The sequence below is a fragment of the Euleptes europaea genome, chromosome 2 (assembly GCF_029931775.1).
Source record: "Euleptes europaea isolate rEulEur1 chromosome 2, rEulEur1.hap1, whole genome shotgun sequence".
NCBI lineage: Eukaryota > Metazoa > Chordata > Lepidosauria > Squamata > Sphaerodactylidae > Euleptes > Euleptes europaea.
The window spans coordinates 138,476,156-138,497,065 of record NC_079313.1 but is presented as its reverse complement, the minus strand read 5'-3'; the positions used below and the strand labels follow the sequence as shown (position 1 = coordinate 138,497,065).

Sequence of the window (20,910 nt, the reverse complement as noted above, 5' to 3'; positions counted from 1 at the left end):
GGCGACCCTATGAATGAAAGTCCTCCAAAATGTCCTATCTTTGACAGCCTTGCTCAGATCTTGCAAATTGAAGGCTGTGGCTTCCTTTATTGAATCAATCCATTGTTGGGTCTTCCTCTTTTCCTGCTGCCCTCAACTTTTCCTAGCATGACTATCTTTTCCAGTGACTACCATGTCACTGGAAAAGATACGACTCTCTTCATACCATGCATAATTGTACAGACCTCCTGGACCAGCCACCCATCTCAGTTTAACCTACCTCACAGGGTTGTAGTGAGGATAAAACGCAGCAGAGGAGACCAATGCGGAAGCCACTTTGGGTCCTCATTGGGGAGAAAGGCAGGGTGGCAATGAAGTAAATAAATAAATATCTTGAATATTTTGGCATCAGCTGCAGACATGGCTGTTAACTTCAGATCTGTTGGGCCTTGGAAAAATTAGACTGGGGAGGATAAACTTTTCTTCCTATTAATGTTTACACTATGTGCACTATTGTATTTTAATAACCACTTAACACATCTTTATAAAAATAGTTGTAAGATTTAGTTAATTTAATCTCAAATTGGCAACCGGCCCGTGTAGCTAGAATCTATTTGAGCGTTAATTTGTGGATGAACTATTGTTTAATATGAAGGAATAAGAAAAGGGGGGGTTATGTGCATGTGGGTATGTCTCAGTGTGCCTAGGAACAGTGCGGTGACCAGTGTGACCCTTCATCACATTTTGATCAAGGAACAAGCCTGTGGTTCAAATCCCTTCTCTGTCCTTGGTGGACATTGATTCGTCTCTGAGGGGGGTTGACCCCAATTGGTGAGGGGATCCATCCCCCCCCCATCTGCAATCCCTTGAGAGTCCAGTCAGATCCACAGGGAGAACATAAGAAAGGCTATGCTGGATCAGGCCAAGGTCCATCAAGTCTGTTTACACAGTGGGCAACCAGATGACTCTAGGAAGCCCCCAAACAAGACGACTGCAGCAGCATTATCCTGCCTGTGTTCCACAGCACCTGATATATTCGTCATGCTTCTTTGATCCTGGAGATAATAGGCATGCATCATGACTAATATCCATTCTGAATAGTAGCCGTGGATAGCCCTGTCCTCCATGAACATGTCCACTCCCCTCTTAAAGCCTGCCAAGTCGGCAGCCATCCCCACATCCTGGTGCAGGGAGTTGTGCGAAGAAATACTTCCTTTTATCTGTTTTGAATCTCTCACCCTCCAGCCTCAGAAGATGACCCCGCGTTCTGGTATTATGAGAGAGGGAGAAAAGCTTCTCCCTGTTCGCTCTTTCCATACCATGCATAATTTTATACACCTCTATCATGGTCCCCTTAACCATCTTCTTTCCAAGCTAAGCAGCCCTAAGTGTTTTAACTGCTCCTCATAGGACAGTTGCTCCAGTCCCCTGATCATTTTGGTTGCTCTTTTCTGCACTTTCTCAAGATCTGCAATATCCTTTTTGAGGTGTGGGGACCAGAACTGTGCACAGTATACCGGGAGTGGCTTTATTTCCAAGAGCCTGGCACTTGGAGGCACAAATTCCAACAGGACTCCTGGGCAAAGGGCCCCCACCAAGCCTCCGCCCCTTGGCCTGTGTGGCACCCTGGAGACAGGGTGGCCAGGGGAGGTTTCGTGCCACAGATAATTCTCAGGGAGGCTGGCAGCAGAGGAGGGGGACCGTGCCCCAGGTGGGCCAGTGCGGGGGGGGGGGGGGGCTGTGGCTCAGTGGTAGAGCATCTGCTTGGCTTGCAGAAGGTCTCAGGTTCAATCCCTGGCATCTCCAGTTAAAGGGGCTAGGCAAGTAGGTGACGGGAAAGACCTCTGCTTGAGACCCTGGAGAGCTGCTGCTGGCCTGAGTAGACAATACTAACTTTGATGGACCAAGGGGCTGATTCAGTAGAAGGCAGCTTCATGCATTCACTACTTGAAGGGCTGTCATATAGAGGATGTTGCTAAGTTGTTTTCTGTGGCCCCAGAAGGTTGGACCAGAACCAATGGGTTAGAAGAATTTCCATCCAGACATTAGGAAGAATTTTCTAAAAGTGGTTCCTCAGTGGAACAGGCTTCCTCGGGAGGTGGTGAGGCCTCCTTCTCTGGAGGTTTTTAAGCAGAGGCTAGATGGCCATCTGTCAGCAACGCTGATTCTATGACATTCAGCAGATGACGAGAGGGGAGGGCATCTTGGCCATCCTCTGGGCACTGGGGGTGTGTGGCGGAGGTCGTTGTGAGTTTCCTGCATTGTGCAGGGGGTTGGACTCGATGACCCTGGTGGTCCCTTCCAACTCTATGCTGCTGCCGTACCCCTGCCTATTCTTTGGGGAGGTGCTGTGGCTCAGTGGCAGAGCCTCTGCCGGGCACGCAGAAGGCCCCAGGTTCAATCCCCGGCCTCTCTAGTTAAAGAGACTAGGCAGGTAGGTGATGGGAAAGACCCTGGAGAGCTGTGGGGAGGGGCCTTGGCTCAGTGGCCGAGCACCTGCTGGGCTCGCAGAAGGCCCCAGGTTCAATCCCCGGCACCTCCAGCTGAAGGGGGCAGGCAGGTAGGTGATGGGAAAGACCCTGGAGAGCTGTGGGGAGGGGCCTTGGTTCAGTGGCAGAGCCTCTGCTGGGCACGCAGAAGGCCCCAGGTTCAATCCCCGGCCTCTCTAGTTAAAGGGACCAGGCAGGTAGGTGATGGGAAAGGCCCTGGAGAGCTGTGGGGAGGGGCCGTGGCTCAGTGGCAGAGCACCTGCCGGGCACGCAGAAGGCCCCAGGTTCAATCCCCGGCACCTCCAGCTGAAGGGGGCAGGCAAGCGGGCGATGGGGAAGCCCTTTCTCTGCCGGAGCCCCTGGAGAGCCGCCGCCGGTCTGAGCAGGGAGGGCCGCCTTGGCCGGCCGGCCGGCGGGGTGTGCGTGTGTGTGTGTGTGTGTGTGTGTGTGGGGTCCAGCTGAAGGCAGCTTCGTGCGGGCATTTTCGGCCCGGGGAGGCTGCCTTGGCCCGGGGGGGGGGCGGCACCGGCGGGCCTGGGGCGCCTCCGCCCTGCCCGCCCTCCCTCCCGGCGCCCGGGAGGAAACGGAGGGGAGGGGAGCCCCCCCCTCCTGGCGCGCACGCAGGCTCGGTGCGCGGGTGGGGAGGGGGAGCCCCCTCCCCCGCACACCCCCCCCCACGCTCGGGGAGTGACGCGCTGCGCAGAGCCGGCCCTTCGAGCCCGGCCGCCGCCTCCTCCTCCTCCTCCTCCTCCTCCTCTCCGCTGCCGGCGGGGCGCTCCTCCTCGGGCAGCAGCTGGCTGTCAGCCGCCTCCTCCTCCTCCTCCTCCTCCTCGGTGGTCCAGGGCCGGCGCAGGTGGGCAGCGGGCGGCGGGCAGGTAGGCAGGCAGGCGCCAGGGCCGGGGGGCTGCAGGCGAGGCGCGGAGAGGCGAAGCCGGGCCGGGCGCTGCAGGGCGCGCCGCGCTCCGTGCGCCCTGGCCTCGCCGGCGGGGAGGGGAGTGCGCTCCGGGGCCCCGGCGGGGGCCGGCCTTTTGTCTGCCGGGGGGGGGGGGGCGGGGAGGAAGTTGCCCGGACTTTATTTCGCGGGGGGGGGGGGCGGGTTCCCACGAGCGCCGGGAGTCCCGTGTGCCGAAAGAACCCAACCACCGCCGCGGCAACGGCAGCGCCCGGGCGCGCAGCCTCCGCGCGCTCGCCGGAACGGTCCCCGGGCCGGGGAGAGACGGTGGAGAGAGTGGGGGTGGGGGTGGGGGGTCGCCCCTCCTCTCCTCCTCCTCCTCCTCCTCCTCCTCCTCCTCCCCCTCCTCTCCTCCCCCTCCCCCCGGGGGTGGTTGGGGGTCTCGGAACGCGGCGGTGGTTCAAAAAGTGGCCGCGCGCGTTCGGGTTCCAGGCCGCCCCCCGCCCGCCCACCCCTCATTAGCGCCTCTAATGAGCCCGGGGCCGGCGGAAAGGTTAAGGTTGGCGCGTCCTTCCCCCTCCCCTCCCCTCTCTCCCCTCCCCTCTCTCCCCCTCCCCTCCCCGGAAGAAGAGCACAAAAGCGCAGAGAGGAGAAAGTGGGGGGGGGGTTTGCCGTGCGTGGAGGGGGCGCTCCCCAGCCGGCCCTGCCCACCCCCGCCCTCCCCTCCCCACCCCACCTGGAGAGGCAGGGGAGGGGGTCTCTGCCCACCCCCCCTCCTCTCCCTGCCTGCCTGCCTGCCCCCCTCTGCCCGGGGGGGGGGGCCGTGGGAGGCTTTGGGCTGGAAATAGATTCCTCCCCGGAGGTAAAGCCGCGCTTTATGGGTCAATCCCTGCTTCGGGCGCTTGCCCTCCTCCAGGGCGAGGAGGGGTACCCGGGAAAGCCGGCCTCGACCTCGCCTTGCCACCAGGCAGGCGGGCACTCCCCCTTTTGGTCCGGCTGACGGTTCTTTTTGGGGTCGCGGGGTGGGGTGGGGGGACGGGGAACAATGGAGCCGGCGTCAGGGGCTCGGAGGATCTGGGCAGTGTCCCTTCCCCAAAGGTTTGAGGGAGCCGACAGCCCGGGCACCTGGTTGGGAAGGGTTGTGGCTGGGCGGAGGAGCCGCTGCTTGGCATGCGGGAGGTCCCCGGTTCAACCCCTGGCACCTCCAGTTGAAGCAACCAGACCTCGGCCTGGGACCCTGGAGAGCAGCTGCCAGTCTGAGTAGATGATGTTGACTTTGGTGGACCGAGGGTTCAACAGGCATCTTCGGGGCCAGGGAGAGTTCTGGCTGGCAGGCAGCGCAGGGTATGCGTGTGTGTGTGTGTCCGGGTCCCTGACCAGATGTTTCCCCACTGGCTTATGAGGTTAGGGGGAATGCTGCAGGAGCATCACACCCCCTTTCCCCTGCCCTATTGAATCCAGAATCTTTGAGTTTGACCCCCCACTTCTGCCTGTTCATGCAGCTGGTGCTTCTGTTTTGCCATTAACGCTGGTATTGTCCAAACACGCAGACTTGTTGGATTGCAAGTTGCCTCTTTAACTTTGGCGCAGTCTGCTTGGAATCCGTTGGAGTCCTTTGCAACAACCCGGTGAAGAGGAATGTCTGTGACTCCCCATTTTCCCAGCGGATGAGGGAGGCTGAGGGATGTGAGTGACCTACAGCCGTAGGCTGAGTCTGTAGGGGCTAGATGCCAGGCAAGCTGGCAGTGGTAGGGAAGTCTGTGCAGCTGAACATAGTGTGGTTTGGAATGGTGGACTCTGATGAACTGGGTTCGTTTCCCCACTCCTACACATGAAGCCAGCTGGGGGACCTTGGGCTAGTTACACTCTCTCAGCCCCACCTATCTCACAGGGTGTCTGTTGTGGTAGGGGAAGGTGCGTATTAGCTGGTTTAATTCTCCCTTAAGTGGTAGAGAAAGTCGGCATATATGATTCTCCCTTAAGTGGTAGAGAAAGTCAGCATGTAAAAAACAACTCTTCTTCTTTGAGATCTAGCAAATCTGGCCCCTTGATAATTCCCTGTATGAACAATTTGGACACACATAGACGATGGAGCGGAGTTGTTTTCTGTTGCCCCGGAAGGTCGGACCAGAACCAATGGGTTGTAATTAAATCCAAAGCATTTCTGGCTAAACATTAGGAAGAACTTCCTCTTTTTTTCATTGCATTGGAGGTCATTTTACATCTCCATACCTTTATAATTACAATTTACACTTTCCTTCTTCCAATACAAAATTTTCCCCTTCCCTCCCCCCACGGACCAATCCATGATATCATATTTTCATATTTTCAGCCATGAGCATAGCCTTTTTAGTTTTACTAAAATCTCTTCATTGGAATATTGTCAAAGGCTTTCACGGTCAGAGTTCATTGGTTCTTGTAGGTTATCCGGGCTGTGTAACCGTGGTCTTCTCCACTTTTCACCGAATTGATGTATGGGTTCCACTTAGTCTTCAACTCCATTTCTTCTGTTTCTCCCATCGTCTGTTGTTTTAAGTAACCTAGCACATCTGTTTGCACATATTCGAACACATAGTTATTCCACCTGTCCATAGTCTACTTTGTTTTATCTTTCCATCCAAAAGCTATAACTGCGTGAGCCGCTAATATCATTACTTTAAACATCTCTTGTTTACTCTTTTCTACCTTCTATTAGGAAGAACTTCCTGATCGTCAGAGCAGTGGAACAGGCTTCCTCGGGAGGTGGTGGGCTCTCCTCCTTTGGAGATTTTTAAGCAGTGGCTGGATGGCCATCTGTCAGCAATGCTGATTCTGTGAACTTATGCAGATCAAGAGAGGGAGGGCAGGAAGGGTTGTGTCAGTGTTGGACTAAATAACCTTTGAGGTCCCTTCCAGCTCTATATTTATATAAGGAGGGTTTTTTAGGGAAATACTTTTTTTAAAGTCTACATTGGAGATCTACCAAAGTCCACACAACGTTGGGGTAAGATCTTTCTGGTTTCATTCTTAGCACCTTTAGAGAGTTCAAATTGCTTTAGAGCTGACTTTTGGGGTCTAAGCAATAAATAGAGTGTGGGGTTTAAGGCGTGGCTTTAAAAAGCATTAACTTACCCAGAGCCCAAAGGGTACAGAAGGCTGAGCGATCCAGGGAACACACACAAAGCTGCCTAATAACAAATCAGACCCAGGTCAGTATTGTCTGGTTAGGTCAGCAGTGGATCTCCCGCGTCTCAGGCAGAGAAAGTCCTTCAGATCACCTCCTACCCAATCTTTTCAGCTGGAGATTCCAGGGATTGAACCTGGGACCTTCTTCATGCCAAGCAGGGGCTCTATACCTCTGGGCCACAGCCCTTCCCGAAACGTGTCCTCCTCCGTTGGCTTTAACGGACTTTGGAACTGGTTCCCTGTTTCTCCTTCCAAAGGCTGAGCAGAGCCTTGCCAACCGCAGGTAAAGGTGTTTTTCAAAGCTTACCTGCCAGCAATTTGCAGCCACTTGGCATGGCAGTGTGTTCCCCTCCCACCGAGTCCTCTTCTGGAGGCGGAAATTGGGAAACCCTTTGTGGGTAGCGCTTGCTCCTTTCCTTGCCTTGAGCAGTGACATATGGAAGACGCTGCCTGTGCCGGAACAGCCCTCTTTTTCAGGTCCTGGAAGCAGTGAGGGATTGCTGGTAGACCATCAAGGACTTTCAAATTCTGTGTGAAGTTGACATACTTAGATTTTTTAATTTTTTTTTTTTAAGCAATAGGCAGTGGCTCAGTTTACGTGTGTGTGTGTGTGTGTTCTTAATGGAGGTTGTGAAGCCGGTTGGGGAGTTTGTAAGCATCTGGGCCCTCAGGGCAGCCCTCCGGAAGCATCACCCCCAAAAAAGGGTTTATCTAGAAAGCAGAAGTGCCAATGAGCAGGATCTCTTTCCCAAGTAAAAATACTCCAGATAAAAAGAGTTTCAGATGGGTATCCGTGTTGGAGTAGAAGAGCTAGAGTCCAGTAGCACCTCAGAGACAAACAAGATCGTCAGGGTATGAGCTTTCGAGACTCAAAGCTCCCTACATCAGATACGAGTAGATCCCTAGGGCTCAGGGATCGCCATTCCTACTTGTGTCCAGCATGGTGAGAGAGAGCCAGCGTGGCATAGTGCTTAAGAGCGGTGGACTCTGATCTGGAGAACCGGGTTTGATTCCCCACTCCTCCACATGAGCTGCAGACTCAAATCTGGTGAACTGGGTTTAGAGAGCCAGCGTGGTATAGTGGTTAAGAGCGGTTGTTTGGAGTGGTGGACTCTGTAATCTGGAGATCCGGGTTGGATTCCCCACTCCTCCACATGAATCCTCCTGGGTGACCTTGGGCCAGTCACAGTTCTCTCCGAACTCTCTCAGCCCCACCTACCTCACAAGGTGTCTGTTGTGGGGAGAAGGCAATTCTAAGCCGGTTTGGGACTCCTTAAAGGCAGAGAAAAGCGGGGTATAAAAACCAACTCTTCTTCTTCTATCTGATGAAGGGCTCTCTGACTCTCAAAAACGTACACTTGGAAATTGTGTTGATCTTGAAGGTGCTGCTGGACTCCCATCCAGAGGAAAGAATGTCGGCCAAGTATCCGCACTTGATCTCAGCAATGAACCAAGTGTTCATTTTAAGCTTGTTAGAGCAATGACTTCTGTATCCCCTTGCCGGTGGGATTTTGAGTATGTTGTTGAACAGAAGCGATGATTTCGCGATAACAGCAGACGTATCATATATTGTATTCAAAATCTGATTTATGTGCATGGTGTGAATCTGCAGATGGGATTCTCCACACATCTGTGTGTCCCCCCCCCCTCTGCCAGCACACCCCCACCCCATGAGCACTGACATTATTTAAGGGCTGACAGCTCCAATTGAAATGCATTTGCAGCTAATGTATTATAATTGATGAACCAAGTGGTGCTTCCAGTCCCGTTTCTTGTATTTGAACTCCTTTGCCAGCTCTCAGCCCCTGAACAGCATCTCTCCTCTGGCACCCAAGAGGAGAACAGTTTCCTGCGGTGGGTAATGGCGGTTTGCCGGGAAGGGCAGGGCCCATTTGCCGGCCTGGGCTGTAAAATCTGAAAGCAGGGGTGTTCCTTTTGTCCTTCGGCGTGCGACTCGGTTGCTCTATCGCTGGGTTCTGTCAGTGGCGATCACTCTTTCTTGCCTGGGCTTCCAGCTGCACCACGTGGTTGGTATAGCTCCTTCCAGGGCCAAGGCCTTACCTGGATGGAGGAAGATCATGATGGGTAGCCGTGTTAGTCTGTCGCAGTAGAAAAGAACAAGAGTCCAGTAGCACCTTAAAGACGAACAAAATTTCTGGCAGGGCGTGAGCTCTTTTCTACTGGATGGAGGAGTTTTCCTTCAACGTTCCTCATTATTTTCGAGGGATGCTAACGAGGATGTGTTTTAACACTGGCGGGGGTACCCTCCTCTCCTGGAAGAGACCAGAATGTCTTGTGGCAGTTTGGACTGGCTGGAGAGCCAGAGTAGTAGGGTGGTTAGGGGGCCAGACTAGGATCTGGAAGACCCTAGGTTGTGGAACTCCTTGCCCCAGGCTGTGGTGATGGCTGCCAACTTGGAAGGCTCCATCTTCATGGAGGAGAGGGCTATTCATGTCTACTAGTAAAAATGTAGCCTAGTCATGATGCATACCTATTCTCTCCAGGATTAGAGGAGCATGCCTATTATCTTGGGTGCTGTGGAACACAGGCAGGATAAATGCTGCTGCAGCCGTCTTTGTTTGTGGGCTTCCTGGAGGCACCTGGTTGGCCACTATGTGAACAGACTGCTGGACTTGATGGGCCTGGGTCTGATCCAGCAGGGCTTCTCTTATGTTCTTATATCCATGGCTACTAGTCAAAATGGATACTAGTCATGATGCATCCCTATTCTTTTCAAGATCAGAGGAGCAGGCCTATTATCTTAGGTGCTGGTTGGTCACTGTGTGAACAGACTGCTGGACTTGAGGGGCCTTGGTCTGATCCAGCAGGGCCTTTCTTATGTTCTTAATACCCAGGTTTGAATCCCTGCTTGTGTTGTGGAAGCTCACTGGATGACTGTGGGCTGGTTACATACTCCTTTGTATAACCAACCTCACAGAGTTGTTAAAATGAAATGAAAGAGAGGAGCATGATGTTAGCTGATTTGGGTCCCAAATTGGTGGGGTGTAAAAGAAGTAAATACGTAATAAATAATGGAATAAATACATATATGAATAAATAAATAAATAAATTGGTGTATAAATGAAGTAAATAAATAAATACAGCGGCATTTTATCTCTCCTTTTCCTCTGAACATAAGAAAGGCCCTGCTGGATCAGAGCAGGGCCCATCAAGTCCAGCACTCTGTTCACACAGTGGCCAACCAGGTGCCTCTAGGAAGCCCCCAAACAAGACGACTGCAGCAGCATTATCCTGCCTGTGTTCCACAGCACCCAATATAACAGGCATGCTCCTCTGATACTAGAGAGACTAGGTATGCAGCATGACTAGTATCCATTTTGGCTAGTAGACATGAATACCCCTCTTCTCCATGAACATGTCCACTTCCCTCTTCAAGCCTTCCAAGTTGGCAGCCATCCCCACATCCTGGGGCAGGGAGTTCCACAATTTAACTATGTGTTGTGTGAAGAAATACTTCCTTTTATCTGTTTTGAATCTCTCACACTACAGCTTTAGCAGATGACCCCGTGTCCTAGTATTATGAAAGAGGCCTATCCACTCTCGCCATACAATGCTTCTAGAACAGCTTTTCAGCTGCACAGGGCAACTTCTTCCCCCATTTTCACAAGTCCCAATCCATTTCCTTGTGATTTGCTACGCCCTTAGTAAATATTCTGTGTGGTGGTGGAAAGTGCCTTCCATTGGCAGCTGACTTATTGGTATGGAGAGAGTGGACAGGGAGAAGCTTTTCTCCCTTTCTCATAATAAGAGGACACGGGGTCATCTGTCGAAGCTGGAGGGTGAGAGATTCAAAACAGATAAAGGAAGTATTTCTTCACACAACACATAGTTAAATTGTGGAACTCCCTGCCCCGGGGTGTGGTGATGGTTGCCAACTTGGAAGGCTTGAAGAGGGGAGTTGACATGTTCATGGAAGGAGAGGGCTATCCATGGCTACTAGTCAAAATGGATACTAGTCATGATGCATACCTATTCTCTCCAGGATCAGAGGAGCAAGAAGAATATATCAGGTGCTGTGAAACACAGGCACGGCAATGCTGCTGCAGTCGTCTTGCTTGTGGGCTTCCTAGAGGCCCCTGGTTGGCCACTGTGTGAACAGACTGCTGGACTTGATGGACCTTGGTCTGATCCAGCAGGGCTTTTCTTATGTTCTTATGACCATGTAGGGTTTTCAAAGCAAAGGACGTTCAGAGGTCTTTTGCCATTGCCTGCCTCTGCGTAGTGAGCCCAGACATCTTCGGTGGCCCCCCACCCAAGTGCTAACCAGGACCTGCCCTGCTCAACTTCTGAGATTTGACGAGATCGGACTAACCTGGGCTGTTCAGGTCAGGGCAGACGAACTGAGGTGGTTTGCCTGCCTCCTTATAGCAACTTCCTTGGTGGTCTCCCATCCAAGTTGTGACCAGGGCTGACCCCACTAAGCTTGTAAGGTTGGGCTAGCCTGGGCCATGCAGGTCAGGACAAATCTTCTGTGTACACAGGTGCATTGTTAACTTGGTTTTTGCATTCGCTTCTGAACCGAACGGGACTTTTGCTGGGAGAAAGCGCAGCAAAATCTTGTGATGGGTGGAAGACGCCAGGGTATGTGTGGTGGTGGTGAACTTAAACAGACCGCATCTCTCTCCCACTCCCCCCCAGCTCCATGGCAAATTGCTCTTGAAACTGAGGAGACATTTGAAAGCTGTTTGTGATCCGGCATCTGCGTGTGTCTGCTATTCCATGCCGAAAAAGCCCAAATCCCACTGGGCCAGACTGTGCCCTTGGGCATACCTAAAGTAGCTATCTGGATCCCGGCCAGGATCTTTCCTTAATGGAGGTGCGCCAGCACAGACACCGCCTGAGCTGAGCCAACGCGAGGGGTGGGTCCTGTCGATCTGCACAGGTAGAGCACCGCAGCAGGAAAGCAAGTTGTGACCCCCACCCCAGTTAAAACTCTTTGGGTGGTGGCTGCACTTGCCCTCCCCGAAGGCGGTCTCGAGTTCTGCCGAAGGGCAAAAAGCACCTTCCTTGATTTTGGTTTCTTTGCCCTATCTCCGGGATCAGGATTCATTGCTCTGTTGTTTGCACTAAAAGGAAGCCGAGCGTCCAAACGAGGAAGGCAGGATGTTGCCAGGCAAAATCCATGGGGGGGTGAAGGGTAGAGTGTCGGTAACTTTGGAGCTACACGTCAGCCGGGCTCCAGAGAAACTGACTCTGGCTGTAAAAGAAGAGGGTTACTGATAGCGTTGCCTTCCCAGGCAAGGTTACAGCGAGGGCTAGCTAACCTGGCAGGGAAAGCCACAAAAGGTGGGTGGTTTTTTTTTTTGGGGTGGGGGAGGCCTGTCTTCCGAAGGGAGGTGTCCAAAAATGCAGACGGGCAAGTCCAAGCCGCAGGGCCCTTCAAACGTTCTGGGCTGGCGTCTCATTGCCAAGAGCTCCGGATTTTGGAGAATTTCGCTTTCTGCTCGGGGCGGGGGGGCGGCGAGCAAATGTTTAGGAAGAGGCACGGGCAGAAAAGCAACACCGCCTTTTCCTTTGTGGGAGTGGGGTGAGACGAAGCGCCCAGACTGGCAAGCGGTGCTGCAGCAGGTGCGGGGGGAAAGGGGTGGCGGCGTCAGGCCTGGCGTGCACTTTGGGTGTTGCCTCCCGAATGTACCTGGCAGGCGTCCCGTCGCTCTTTCGGAAAGGGAGCTGGGTAAACATTTGGTGACCCTGTTCCTTCAGTTCCTTCAGTTCCTTGGACCTGCCCGCGGTGGAACTTTTACTACAGGGTGAAAAGATCTCTCTGGAGAGCCTGGGGGGGAGGGAAGGGAGTGCCAGGGGAGGGAGGAGGGAGGACGGGTTTGGCTGCCAGAGATTGTGCCTCTGCCCTCGGCTCTTTCCTCCGTGTCATCCCTGGCACTGCACGGTTGCAGAGGAGGCCGACCCGGAGTCGGACCCCGGTAATGGATTTGCGCGCTCTCTTTTCCAAGGAAAGTTTCACTTGTAGTTTGTTTACAGGAAAGAAGACATTAGCAGGCTGAAGTCTCCCGAGAGCTCAGGAAGGAGGGGAAGGGGGGCTTGCCTGGCTCTCCGGCTGGAAGGAAGCGAAGGGGCAGATCGGTTTGTGCGGCATTTGTGCAGCTGGGGAGGGCCCCGTCGGCTGGGCGGCTGGCTGATTCCTCTCCTGTGTCTTGCGAAGGGGCCCAGAACACCGGACTCCTCGGTCGTGCGTAATTCTAGGCGCCGGCTCACAACGAAACCCAGAACAACGTGGCGGGGAAATGGGTTTTGCCTTTGGGGAGGATCGGCAAAGGCAGCATGTTTGGAATCTCAAATAATCCAGTTGCTATTTTGCATTTAAGTGGATGTGTGGGAGACGCGCTGGCGGTTTTCAGATATTAAAAGGGATCTTGGAGTTGTGTGTGTGTGTGTGGGGGGGGAGAGACAGATGTTGCTTTATCTCCTGAGGATAAGATAAGGAGCAAAGGTTTTAAACAGGCTTCTCAACAGCCATTTGCCTGGTTACCTGGGGTGAACAGGAGTGTTTTCCAGACAACCGGGCAGGAAAACCGGGAAGAAGGCAGGTCTTTAAAAAAAAAAAAACTTAAGACCACTTGCATCTGGAACAGCTTGCCTGTGCTCTGGCATAACTACTGAGTAACTCTATCACCTTTGGGGAAGATCCGCATGGGGATTTTGGAGGGGCCTGGATAGGTGCAGCTGGTGCACTGTGTTGACTTCCTGCGCTTCTAGTGTCGCGCCGGTTCAGGAATGGGTCTGGGAAATTGCCCTTCTGCTGGAGGTGCCACTGTGGTTTGGCACCTGCCTGGCTGGACCTCTCATGGCAGGAAAGGGGCACAGCTTGGCATCGTGGCTGGCCCAGCCAGGGCTTCCTGAGAGATCCTCTCCGCTGGGGTCTCCCTCTCTGTGATGTGCTTCCCCTGGTGAGAAACCGATGTGGATGGCAAACCAAAGCTGAGCCGATGGCAACAGGAGAGGATTCTTTGGAAAAAAGCAAAGGGAGGTCTCAGAGGTGGCTCTCAGTCACTTCAGTCCTCTCCACCACAGCCTTTTCTGGGGGCTTTGTGTGCCTGTGTTGCTTGAGCCAGCTGCCAGTGGGCAGTAGGGGAGGGGCTGTGGCACGGGGTAGACCATCTGCTTGGCATGCGGAAGGTCTCAGGTTCAATCCTCGGCATCTCCAGTTGAAGGACCAGGTAGTAGGTGATGTGAAAGACCTCAACCTGAGACCCTGGAGAGCCGCCGGCAGTCTGAGTAGGCAGTATTGACCTTGATGGTCCAAGGGTCTGATTCAGTAGAAGGCAGCCTCATGTGTTCCTGTGGTTGTTGTGTTAATGCCGAAATGGCTGGATTTAGGCAAGAGGGGGTTGGATATTAGCAGGTGTTTTTTTCTGCTTTTTTTTCATTGTGGGTTTTATTGTCATAGTATTGTTACCTGCCTTTGGCTGGGATGGATTAGAAATCTTGGACTTAACAAACATGCTGAGGACATACACAGCAAGGAAGCTGGAAAGTCATAGATTCATAGAGTTGGAAGAGACCACCAGGGTCATCTAGTCCAACCCCCTGCACAATGCAGGAAATTCACAACTCAACACTCAAAGTCATTTGAGTGCTGGGTTCTGTGACCTTAGGCAGATCATGAGAGGAGGGCAGGAAAGGGATGAGCCAGTACTTGGCTCTTGTGGCCCTTTCTTACATGCCCGGGGAAATGCCGGTCACCACTTTGGGGTCAGGAAACAATTTTCCTGCTGGCCACGTTGGCCAGGGATCCTGGAGGGTTTTTTTGCCTTCCTCTGAGCATAGAGCAGGGGTCAGTGGAGGAGTGGGAGGAGGGAGGTAGTTGTGAATTTCCTGCATTGTGCAAGGGGTGTTTTTTTTGCAGCTGCTACCAGGTTGGGAGTGAACGGGGTTCTTAACACAGTTTGACTTCATCATGCTGGGGAGAAACAGTCAGAAGTAAGGTGGTGTGGGGCTTTGGGGATCAGGGCTGGCGTCCCCTCCCACACCTACACACAGGCAAGAGGAGGAAGGAGTGAAGAAGAAAGTCTGTGTGCATCGCAGTGCCCCTGCACAAAAGGCAGGGCCGCAGACACCGCTGATAAAGACTCCAGCAAGTGGCAAAGTCCTGCCCTTGCCGGGAAAAGGCAGCTCAGAGCAGAGCGGCTTTTGCAGAGGAGGGGTGAGCGTGCCAAGAGAGGAGCCTCCCCAGTCTGTTGGGCAGGGGTGACGCTTTTGTGGGCGCGCTCCAAGGGAAACCTGGGAATGTGTCCGAAGCAGAGCAGCCGGATTATGCAGAGCCACGGAGAGGACACGTGGCGAGAAGGGCGAAGTGGCGTCAGCGGGCCTCCACGGGCACCAGGGTGGGGACCTTGATCGAGACCCTGGGGGAAGGGTCTGTGCCTGTGATGGTATTTAGCAGCTGGGGTGACCAGACAGCTTTATCTGTCAATGGACAGCTATCCGGACTCTGCTCCTGACACACTGGCCAGGTGCTTGGATGCCGTGACAGGGTGGCTGAGAAAGAGCCGCCTGAAGCTGAATCCAGTGAAGACGGAGGTTCTGTTGCTCGGTCGGGGTGACTTGGGGATGGGGTGCCGGCTCCCGGCTCTTGATGGCGCAGAATTAACACCTGCGCCTGCCGTCAGGACCCTGGGTGTGATCTTTGATGCCTCCTTAACTATGAAGGCTCAAGTCACAGCCGTGGTCAAGGCGGCATTTTACCATCTCCGCCAGGCCCGGCAGCTGGTGCCTTACCTCTCCCGCCCAGATCTAGCTACGGTTATCCATGCGACGGTCACCTCTAGGCTAGACTACTGTAACTCGCTCTACGTAGGGCTGCCCTTGAGACTGACCCAAAGGCTCCAGCTGGTACAGAATGCAGTGGCGAGGCTCCTTACTGGTGCCTCGCCCCGAGACCATATACAGCCAGTGCTCCGACAACTGCACTGGCTCCAGCTGGACTATCGGATCAGATTTAAGGTGCTGGTTTTAACCTTTAAAGCCTTACACGGTCTGGGACCCTTTTATCTTCGGGACCGCCTCTCCTGGTATACCCCCCGAAGAGCATTACGCTCTGCTGACAATAATCTGTTGGTGGTCCCCGGCTCAAGGAATGTGCGACTGTCCTTGACCAGGGCCAGGGCCTTTTCGTCCCTGGCCCCGGCCTGGTGGAATGCTCTGCCGGATAACATCAGGGCCCTGCAGGACCTGAAGGAGTTCCGCAGGGCCTGCAAGACAGAGCTATCCCGCCAGGCCTGTGGTTGAGGATGGCCGCAGGTGAGATTAAGTGAGATCTGTGCTCAGTTTGTGATCTATTTGAGGGTGGATAGCCGAACCAATTATATATTGTGGTTGGCCTTATCTGCTACAGTATGCACTTCTATACGGCGACCATTTTTTAAATTAATTGGGTTGTTTTGTGGTTTTATGGTTTCATATATTTTATTGTTTATTGTTATATTGGAAATTTTAATGTTGTAACCCGCCCTGAGCCCAGCCTGGCCGGGGGAGGGCAGGCTAGAAATACAAAAATAAATAAATTAATTAAATAAATAAATGCCTGCCACTCTGCAGAGCTCCTGGGATTTTTCTAGCCAAATGGATAAATATTGGTGATGGTACCCACAAACACCCCACCTGTCTCCCCTGAATCATTACTGTGTTTTTGTGTAGAGTTACCAGGTGTTGGGATGAGAGCTGGCATAAAGCCACTAGAGACCCAGTGTGGTGTAGTGGGCCAAGAGCAGTGGACTCTAATCTGGAGAACTGGGTTCGATTCCCCACTCCTCCACACGAAGCCTGCTAAGTGACCTTGGGCCAGTCACATGAACACATGAAGCTGCCTTATACTGAATCAGACCCTCAGTACACTGAAGTCAGTATTGTCTACTCAGGCCGGCAGCACCTCTCCAGGGTCTTTCACATCACCTACTTGCCTAGTCCCTTTAACTGGAGATGCTTGGGATTGAACCTGGGATCTTCTGCATGCCAAGGAGATGCTCTACCACTGAGCCACAGCCCCTTTCCTAAGAAGTTAGAAACTATACTAATGGTAGGAAGTGAGGGGTACGGCTCTTGTAAATAAATAATGTCTTGGTGAGGTTCCTCTGTACTGAGACTTCCTTTGGCGAGCTTCTCTGGGTTGAAGATGCATTTCATCCATGCAGATACCTAAGCTGCTAACTTCAAACCCAGGGGGGTTTCTCTGCCCATCTAAGGCTTTACTTCCTTCATACCATGAATGTGGTCAAGTCCCTCCTGTACCATTGAGGAGGGGCTCAGTGGCAGAGCCTCTGTCTTGTATGCTGAAGGTCCCAGGTTCAATCCCCGGCACCTCCAGTTAAAAGAAGCATGCAGCAGGGTGATGGGAAAGACCTCAGCCTGAGACCCGGGAGAGCTGCTGCCAGTCTCAATAGACAATACTGATTTTGATGGACTGAGGGTCTGATTCAGTATAAGGCAGCTTCATACGTGTTCAACCTTGACTTCTCCTTGGTGTGCAGAGGAATGTTGGGACATGTGGTGACGGCTGCCAACTTGGAAGGCTTTAAGAGGGGGGTGGGCATGTTCCTGGAGGAGAGGGCTGGATACTGGTCATGATGCATACCTATTCTCTCCAGGATCAGAGGAAAATGCCTGTTATATGAGGTGCTGTGGAACACAGGCAGGATGGTGCTGCTGCAGTCGTCTTGCTTGTGGGCTTCCTAGAGTCATCTGGTTGACCACTATGTGAGCAGACTGCTGGACTTGATGGACCTTGGTCTGATCCAGCAGGGCCTTTCTGATGTTCTTATGACTTAAGAGACCGATCTCTGACTTGGGAAGAAGCCCCTTGTTCAACCCCCACCCCAGCTGTGAGCTCATTGGGTGGCTCAGCCGCATGCCTGCCTTTTGGTTTCAGGTGGTCCATAGGAGCAGAACAAAATTCAAGTCCCGCAGCACCTAAAAAGACCGAGAAAATGTTCCAGGGGCTATAGAAGCTTTTGTGGTTCAAAGCCTGCATTGGCAGACAGAAATCTGTCTCTGACAAAATGCGCTTCGAATTACTAAAGCTTCTCCCCTGGAACATTTTGTGGGTTTTTTAAGGTGCGACTGGACTTGAATTTTCATCTATGTTACGTTTTGAAGTGATATTTTTTGGGGTAGTGGGCTCATGCCCAGGAAAGGCTTCACTCACAGGGAGCATTCTCTGTTTGTATCTCTGCCTTCTTCTGAGAAGGTCAGGATGGCGGACACGATTCCCTCCCCGGCCCCCCTTTTTTGTCTTATATATATATGCAGACCAGAGAGCCAGTGTCATATAGCGGTTAAAGTGTTGGACTAGGATCTGGGAGAGCCAGGTCCGAGTCCCCACTCTGCCAGGAAAGCTTGTTCGGGGACCTTGGGCCAGTCACATGCTGCTAGCCTAACCTACCTCACAGGGTTGTTGTGAGGATAAAATGGAGGAGAAGCTAAGCCACTTAGGGTCCCCATTGGGGAGAAAGGTGGGGTATAAACAAAGCGAATAAGACTGCTTGAAACGCTCCAGGGCCAGCGCAGTGCTTCTGATTATTAATGTAGCTGAAAAAGGAGCTACAAGACAGATCTTTTTTTCCGACGGTCCCCAGCCTCTTACGCTGGCAGAGGGTGGCAGGAACCAAGAGATTCCTGACCCCTTCTTATGTATTGGTTTGCTTCAGTTACACCCCACCTTTATCCCCAATGGGAACCAGAAGAAGAGGCGGAGGTGGTGTTGGTGTTGGTTTTTATACCCTGATTTTCTCTGCCTTTAAGGAGACTTAAATCGGCTTATAATCGCCTTCCCTTCCTCTCCCCACAACAGGCACCCTGTGAGGTAGGTGGGGCCGAGAGAGTTCAGAGAGAACAGTGACTGGCCCAAGGTCACCCAGCGGGCTTAGTGTGGAGGAGTGAGGAATCGAACCCGGTTCTCCAGATTAGAGTTCACTGCTGTTGACTACTACACCACGCTGGCTCTCAAGTGGCTCATGTCAGCTCTCTTGTTCCCACCAAGGGCTCATTCAGGTCCACAGTTCAGGTTGGAAGTAGGAGAGAAAGAGTCCAGGGGGTCCCTGTTCCAACACCCTTTATGTGGATCTCCCCCCCCTTCCAATTGAATATGCCCATTTGGGTGGCAAGCAGTGCCAACCATAAAGGGCTTGCCCCATAGACATCGGGAAGGTAGCTTTGAAATGGGTGGGGGCTCTGTCTAGGAAAGGGCTGTGGCTCAGTGGTAGAACATCTGCTAGATATGCAGAAGTTCGCAGGTTCAATCCCCAGCATCTCCAGTTAAAGGGACCAGGCACATAGGTGATGTGAAAGACCCCTGCGTGAGACCCTGGAGAGCCACTGCCAGTCTGAGCAGACAGTACTGACTTTGATGGACCAAGGGGGGTCTGACTCAGTGTAAGGCAGCTTCATGTGTTCATGTGTTCTGTCTGAATTCAGTTCTTGCCTGTAAGAGGCAGTGGTCCTGAGGAAAGGGAGGAATATCCTTCTCCCCCAGGGAGTATTTGCAGTGGCTGGGGAAAGTCAACTGTGTTGTGCGCCCCTTGAGCCAGTAGCTGACTGACTGTAGTGTCAGACCAACAACATTTTTGGAGTATGAACTTTCAAGAATTGGCTGCCCAGGGAGGTGATGAGCATCCCCCCCTGGCAGTCTTCAAGCAGCGGCTGGACAAACACCTGTCGCTCTAGTCTGATTCTGCATTGAGCAGGGGGTTGGACTAGATGGCCTCGATGGCCCCTTCCAATTCTGTGAGTCTACGAGAGTCCAAGCTCCCTGGTATCTGACAAAGGGAGCATTGACTCTTGAAAGCTTGAAAAAGGTAAAGGTAGTCCCCTGTGCAAGCGCTGGGTCATTCCTGACCCATGGGGTGACGTCACATCCCAACATTTAATAGGCAGACTATGTTTTACGGGGTGGTTTGCCGTTGCCTGTCGTCTACACTTTACCCCAGCAAGCTGGGTTCTCATTTTACCAAAGGCTGAGTCAACCTTGAGCTGGCAACTGGCTTCTGTCGGGATCGAACTCAGGTTGTGAGCAGAGCTTTTGACTGCAGTACTGCAGCTTACCACTCTGCGCCATGGGACTCCTTACTTGGGGCTGGAAAGCTTCCACCCCGAAAATCTTGTTGGTCTCTGCTACTGGATTCGAATCTAGCTGTTCAACTGCAAACCAACATGACTCCCCTCTGAAACTGACCTGGACTTGGTTACAAGCCCCGCTTTGTCACCGGGTGACTTTGGGACAGCCAGGCGCTTCTGGCTTCACCTACCTCTCGGATTGCTCGTGGGGGTCAAGAGTTGCGGTAATTCAAATGTACTTGGTGTGGTAAGAAAGCAGGTGGCGAGATGTGTGGTTGCCCTGGATATTTGGGGGTAGTGCTGGTGGAGGGCGGAGCATAAAGGAGGAAGAAGCGCAATGAGGTGTAATGCCGTAGAGCCCACCATCCAAAGCAGCCATTTCCACCAGGGAAACTGACCTCGGTAGTCTGGAGATCAGCTGTCATTCTGGGAGAACTCCGGCTCCTGCCTGGAGGTTGGCAACTGTAGCTGTGCAGCCAAGATGGAATCATTTGGCGTGGGTTAAAAAGGACCCCTGGACCCGTGCCCTGGGCGCTTCTTCAATTTCAGCATGCAGATTGGTGCATTCATGTGGTCCTTGGCCTCAGGCGCATTCCACTTCTGTGCAGTTACATAAATTGGCACATTTACGTATTTTCTCCAATTGGGCATAAATGTTGTCGAAGGCTTTCACGGTCAGAGTTCATTGGTTCTTGTAGGTTATCCGGGCTGTGTAACCGTGGTCTTGGAATTTTCTTTCCTGACGTTTCGCCAGCAACTGTGGCAGGCATCTTCAGAGTAGTAACACTGTCTTCAGAGAGACACTGTCCTTCAGTGTTACTCCTCTGAAGATGCCTGCCACAGTTGCTGGCGAAACGTCAGGAAAGAAAATTCCAAGACCACGGTTACACAGCCCGGATAACCTACAAGAACCAATGGGCATAAATGCATCCTGGTTTTGGTAGTCACGCGGAGGGAGACCACAGGAAATCTTTCTGCCATTCCCTTCTGGCTTCTGAGAATTCAGCGAGCCTGGCCTCGCACTTTTAAGGGTGTCTTTGAAGCCATAATATCTAGATACTTGCTTTTAAAAGAAATTGGAGTGGATATACTTCAGAGGCCGAACTCTCTGCTGCGTTTTTCACTTCCTCTCTCCCCTTAGTATGGAATTCCAGCATACACTCAGCCCTGATTGTCTCTTTCCATTTTGTGCAAAAGAGGAAATGAGGCCGATTGGTTTTTTTTTTAACCTTGTCCAGGTCATGACTCTAAGGGGATTTGAACCCGGTTCCCCTGCGCTTTCAAGGAAAGCGCCGGACA

At 52.8% G+C, this 20,910-nt stretch overlaps 1 protein-coding gene across 1 annotated transcript in view; it reads left to right on the top strand.

Annotated features, from left to right (window-relative positions):
- The first annotated feature begins 11,733 nt into the window (after positions 1-11,733).
- The window catches only part of NOL4L (nucleolar protein 4 like), a 61,516-nt gene continuing 52,339 nt past the window's right edge, over positions 11,734-20,910 (top strand). Inside the window, exon 1 of the mRNA XM_056844438.1 lies at positions 11,734-11,832. The gene's annotated coding sequence lies outside the window, so the exon portion shown is untranslated. The remainder of the gene's footprint in view (positions 11,833-20,910) is intronic.